We start from the raw sequence: 6,000 nt of genomic DNA, 5'->3' as shown, positions 1-6,000 counted from the left end.
TTACCGGGAAATATTCAGCATGTCTGACCTGGTGGCTTGCTTCATCACGTCTGCCCTGGAGAGGAGTGGCATGGTGTCTGCCTCACTTCCTCTTCCTCCCGGCATTCTGTTCTGTTTACTCCACCCACCTATGTTCTAACCTATCAGGTCAAGCAGTTTCTTTATTAATTAACCAATGAAAGCAACAGATTGATATGACACTCCCACATCATATTAACTTCATCAATGTAGTGGGAGCTGCGGGCTGTGTTCCTGCCGCCCCAGCTCCTGATCACCTGGCTAGCTTATGCCCCAAAATAACAACACACAAACTGTATTCTTTTAAACACTGCTTGGCCCATTAGCTCTAGCCCTTACTGGCTAATTCTCATATACCGATCAACCCATCTCTAATAATCTGTGTAGCACCAGTCTTACCGGGAAAGATTCAGCATGTCTGACCTGGCGGCTTGCTTCATCGCTTCTGCCTCTGAGAGGAGCTGCCCTGCATCTGCCTGGGAGAGGGGAGCATGGTGTCTGAGCTCACTTCCTTCTCCTCCCAGCATTCTGTTCTGTTTACTCCACCCACCTATGTTCTAACCTATGAGGGCCAAGCAGTTTCTTTATTTTTTTAACCAATGACCTTCCTCCATCACATCAAGTTAGTTTTAAGGCTGTTTTCTTCTGCTTTGACTGCATTGGAATGTTCAAGTCTTGTTGTTGTAGGACCAGTGGGTTCTGGTGGTGCCATGACACCCTTTATATTGTTGAATGTATTCTTAGCATTTACCCATTTGGGGTTGGTGTTGATTCTAACGATGTCTTTGTTGGATGGGTCTTCTGTTCTTTTATTATTTGTCTTATTTATTGTGTTTTGACCTGAATGACCAAGGGTTCTGGTGATTGGCTGGTTGTCAGGTCCAGTAAGGTTGTCTCAGCTGAGGCTTGTGAGCGTTTCGGTGCCTAAATTCATCATATCCTCTAGTCCTTCTGGCTGATGTGGTCTTTACTTGTGCCTATGGGAGTCTGTTCTTCCAATTGGTGTGGGCTGTGCCTGTTCTACCTGTTCTTTCAATTGGTGTAGGTGGTTATCTGTGCCTATAGGGTCTGCTGACCAGCTGCTGGGAACTGTTCTTCCAACTAGCGTGGGTTGTTCTTGTACCTATAGGGTCTGCTGATGTTGCAAGGGAGGGCTGTCCATGGGGAGGATGCTGGGGTAGGTGGATTTGGGTGGTGGAGTGGGTCTTGTGGAAACAGTGTCCAATGGGTGGCCGCGGTGGTGGTGCAGCCTGCTTGCAGGTCTTTCAACTGCTGGGGACTGCACAACAGCAGTGGAGTTCCACCAGAGTTGAGGGCAGGGTTCAGCTGCCTTGCTGGGGCTGAGATAGGAGGGGGAGGGCCACGGGATGTACCCTGGCTTAGGGCCTGGAGGTTGGGGCAGTTCAGGTGGGAAACCCTTCACTCACTTGTTCTTCCAACCCATATGTGTGGCGCATGCCCTGCTTCTTCTATGTGTTTTAGGGACTGACTTCAGGCCCTCAAAAATCTCATCAGCTGTCCTAGTCTGCATCTCTGTTGCTGTGATAAAACACAGAGCAAAAGCAACTTGGGGATGAAACAGTTTATTTGGCTTCCAGGAAAACTGAGGTAGGAGCTCAGGGCAGGGACTGAAACAGAGAGCATGGTTACTGCCTTACTTCCCATGGCTTGCTCAGCCCACTGGCCTTCATTTCTTTCTTCAAACAATTTTTTTTTAAAAAAAGCTTTAATTTTGTTTTTATTTTATGTGTATGACTGTTTTGTCTTTGTCTTTGTCAGTGTATCACTTCAGTGTCTGGTGCCAAAAGAGGCCAGAAGAGGGCATCAGATCCTCTGGAACTAGATGTAACTGGCTGTGGGCCATCAGGGAGATGATGGGGATTGAACCCTGAGTCCTCTGACAAAGCAGCCAGTGCTTGTGCCCAGTCAGCCTGCTTTTTGTTTTTCGAGACAGGGTTTCTCTGTGGCTTTGGAGCCTGTCCGAACTCACAGAGATTCACCTGTCTCTGCCTCCCAAGTGCTGGGATTAAAGGCATGCGCCACCACTGCCCAGCCTCAGCCTGCTTTCTTATGCAACCCAGGACCACCTACCCAGGGATACCAAGCCCACAATGTGCTGGGTCCTCCCACATCAATGGCCAGTCAAGAAAATGCCCACTCCAGACTTGCTGGCAGGATAATGTGATGGAGGGATTATCTCCAGGGAGGTTCTCTCTTCTCGGGTGATTCTAGCCCATGTCCAGCTGACAAAAGAACTAAGAAGCACCCTAACTGAGCCATCTCTCCAGCCTGAGAGTGGAGGTTGCAATACAAATGTGTTCGTTTAAAACAAACACCATTAGAGACAAATCCCCAGAGACCAGGGTCTGTCCACGTCACTCCCTTTACTCGTCTCACCACCATATTCACACAAAGATGTGACCGATTAATTTCTCCTGCTGACATTGCAGCTGTGTTTGTTGCTGTGTGTGTTTTCGTATACTTCAGGGCATTTGCACAATGACATGATTGCCTAGCAGTACAATATGAGAATGTATTCTGTCCCATAAGCGACATACCTATCCATTATCCTTAGCCATGCGATGGATGGATAGTGGACACTCAATAAATAAATGCTCAAAATCTGTGAGCTGTGGGAAAGTGGGGGAAGAACCATTATCACCAGGCATTGCGGAAACTCTGGTGCCATTGGTTGGTACCACATTCATGGCATAAGCAGTAACTGGCTCCAATGAGTCACAATGCAGGCAGGTGTAATGCATGCTGCTAATTTGAATTCTGTTCGCATTGTAGCAATGTTTGTATTCAATTGCAAATTTATTTTTATTTGATAGGTGTCACAGACCTAGAAGCAGAAGCCATCTTGTGCTTATATAAGACATTACAATAATAAGTAAGGGTCAATCCTGACCCAAGGATTGTGAGTTATTTACTTTTCTATTCCTTATAGATCCCACCTGTGACATGGAGGAGAATCATTAAGTGAACTCAGTCTCAGAGAGACAGCTAATAAATATGTTCTTCCTGATGTATGGTTCCTAGATTTTATATAGTCACATAAAAATCATGTATGAACATATCTCAAAGTTTTTTATATCTATTTATGTGTTTTGTGTATGAAGGGTGACATTTGTGACACAGTGCACATGTGGAGTCAGAGGGCAACCTTCAGGTGGACTCTCTTCCACCACGGGGGTTCTAGGAATTAAACTCATATCGCCAGACCTGTTAGCAAGTGGCTTAGCCTCCTCAGCCTTCTCCCCAGGTCCCACATTTTATGTTTGAACAAGATAATTACTCATATCTTCAGCTAAATTTCTCTTGCTTTAAGAAAAAAATTGTTTTTATTTTTATTTATGTATACGGGGCAGGGGTGCTTGGAGGGGTGGGGTGTGGTTTGGGGTGTGCACGTGAATGCAGGTGTGCTTGGAGGGGTGGGGTGGGGATTGGGTGTGTGCACGTGAATTCAGGTGTGCTCAGAGGGGTGGGAGGTTGGTTGTGTGCACATGAATGCAGGTGTGCTCCGAGGCCAGAAAAGAGCAACCATTCCTTTGCAGGGGGTCGTGTCACAGGTGGTTGTGAGCCTGCTGAGGGTGCTGGGGACTGAACTCACTTCCTCTCAGGAGCAGGAGGCACTTCCCACTGATAAACTATCTCTCCAGTCCCCCTGCCAGGCCTTCCATTGCTGGGAAACCGAGTCTAAGCAAATTCAGACTCCGTTTCAATTAAGAAACTCAGCTAAAACTTTTCCACTGTCTCTGCTTAGTCCAGCAGGAAATGTCAGGTGGCTTTCCTATCAAGGACAGTTAACTCTTTCTCCAAGGGGAAGAAGCAGACTGTTGCACTGATGGTTTTGCTGTCAATAGGACAGAGTTTGTCTCCCTCCCAGGTACAGGCAGCGGCTTGAAGAAGGCACACTGAGCCTTGGAGCATTCCTTTATTCCTTTACTTCTGTCACGAGTCTGACAAGTTACCTCACAGAAGCAACTTAAAGGGGCAAGGTTTTATCTTGGCTCAGGGCTTCAGCCCATCACAGTAGGGGAGACACTTGGTAGAGGAGGTCCTTCTGCATTTGTGTTGCTTTCATTGGTTGAATAAAGAAACTGCCTTGACCTTTTGATAGGGCAGCAATTAGGTAGGCGGAGTAGATAGAACTGGATGCTGGGAAGGACAGACAGAGAGAGCCACCATGAAGCTGCCAGATCAGACATGCTGAATCTTTCCCGGTAATCCACGACCTCGTGGTGACATACAGATTATTAGAAATGGGTTGAATCAAGAAATGAGAGTTAGCCAATAAGAGGATAGAGCTTATGGGCCAAGCAGTAATTTAATTAATACAATTTCTGTGTGGTTATTTTGGGGTTAAGCTAGCTGGGTGGCAGGATGTAGCCCGCTCACCTCGTACTACACACTGTGGAATCCATAGTGACAGGAGTAGGCAGTGGAGGCGCCTCCCATGGTAGATGAGGAAGAACCAAAACAGGAACCAGAATGGGGCTGGGCTACAAACCTCCAGGCTCACCCCCAATGCCTCCATCCACCAGGCAAATGCCATGCTGGAAGGGTTCTATCTACAACTTTCCCCCAACACACCACCAGCTGGGACTCCCATGTTCAAACACATGAGCCTATGGGAGACACTTCACACTGAATGATCACACACACACACACACACACACACACACACACACACACAGTCTTGCTCTATAGCCCAGGATGCCCTGGAGCTCACTATGTAGCTCAGGCTGGACTTTTACTTTTACCTTCTGAGTGCTGAGATTCCAGGTGGATCTCACCACATCTGGCCTGCTTTGGCCTCAGTGAATAGTTATTACTGACAAATCGAGGAGGCCTTGGTACTGCAGAGAACTGGGTAGTGAGAAGAGGCCCTTGTCAGCTTCCTGACAGGAAAAGACTTTCTGCCCTAAAGTAACCTGTCTCCAGAATATGACAGGCTGGCCCTGGACAGGTGAGCAATCACACACAGGGAACATAATAGTTAGTTTTGTCAACTTGACAGGGTCGATAATCACTATAGAAACAGACCTCTGGCTACATCTCTGAGGAAGTTGTCTGATTGGGTTAACTGAGGGAGGAAGACCCACCCCTAACTGTGAGTGGCACCATCCCATGGGATGGGGTCCTGGAGAGAATATAAAGGAGAAAGCAAGCCCCAGCATCCATCTCTCTCTGCTTCCTGACTGCGGATGCCACGTGACCAGCTGCCTTAAATACCAGCTTCCAACCATTCCATGAGGGACTGTATCCTCTCAAACTGAGAGCCACGGCAAGCCCTCAGATCCTTAAACTGCTTTGATCAGGCATGTTGTCACAGCAACAAGGAGAGAAGCCAATACACGGTGGGTGGTTAGATGCTATTTTGATCCTGTGGCAATAGGAACCCTTGATAATTTATTAAGGACAGTGGTAACAAGAGTCTGGATGGCAGCCTCCTGAGTTCAGAAAACACCTGCAGTACCCACAATTTCCCTATGGCTTCTTCTTCTACTCCTTGGCATTCTCTGCTTGAGAAATGAGCATTGGGAGCCACTGTCAACTGAAAGCAGGGATGTCAAGCTGGGAGTGCTATGCACAAGACCCATCAATTGGCCTTTTTAGGGGCAAGAGTAAGAGAATCTGCTGGTGTTGAATGCTTAGATTGATCCCCCCCTCCTCCTTCCAGATCCATGCCAACCCTGCAATATGAACTTTAAGTAATTGCATCTGTTTTTATCTCTCAAGTATGAGTTCTAAAGATTTTAGCCTTTAAAGTTTTTAATTACATATATATGTCAGGGGCTATGTTCACATGAGTGCAGTGCCTCCAGGGGCCAGAAGAGGGCATCAGATCCCATGGAGTTGGTTGTCGTGAACTGATTGGTGATTGATGTGGGTGCTGGGAACTGAACTCATGTATTCTAGAAAAACAGCAATGTGCTCTTAACCACTCAATCATCTCTCTAGCCCCTCAGATACAAA

This window comes from Chionomys nivalis, chromosome 3 (genome assembly GCF_950005125.1).
Source record: "Chionomys nivalis chromosome 3, mChiNiv1.1, whole genome shotgun sequence".
NCBI classification, from domain to species: Eukaryota; Metazoa; Chordata; class Mammalia; order Rodentia; family Cricetidae; genus Chionomys; species Chionomys nivalis.
Note: the sequence above shows the minus strand (reverse complement) of the source record.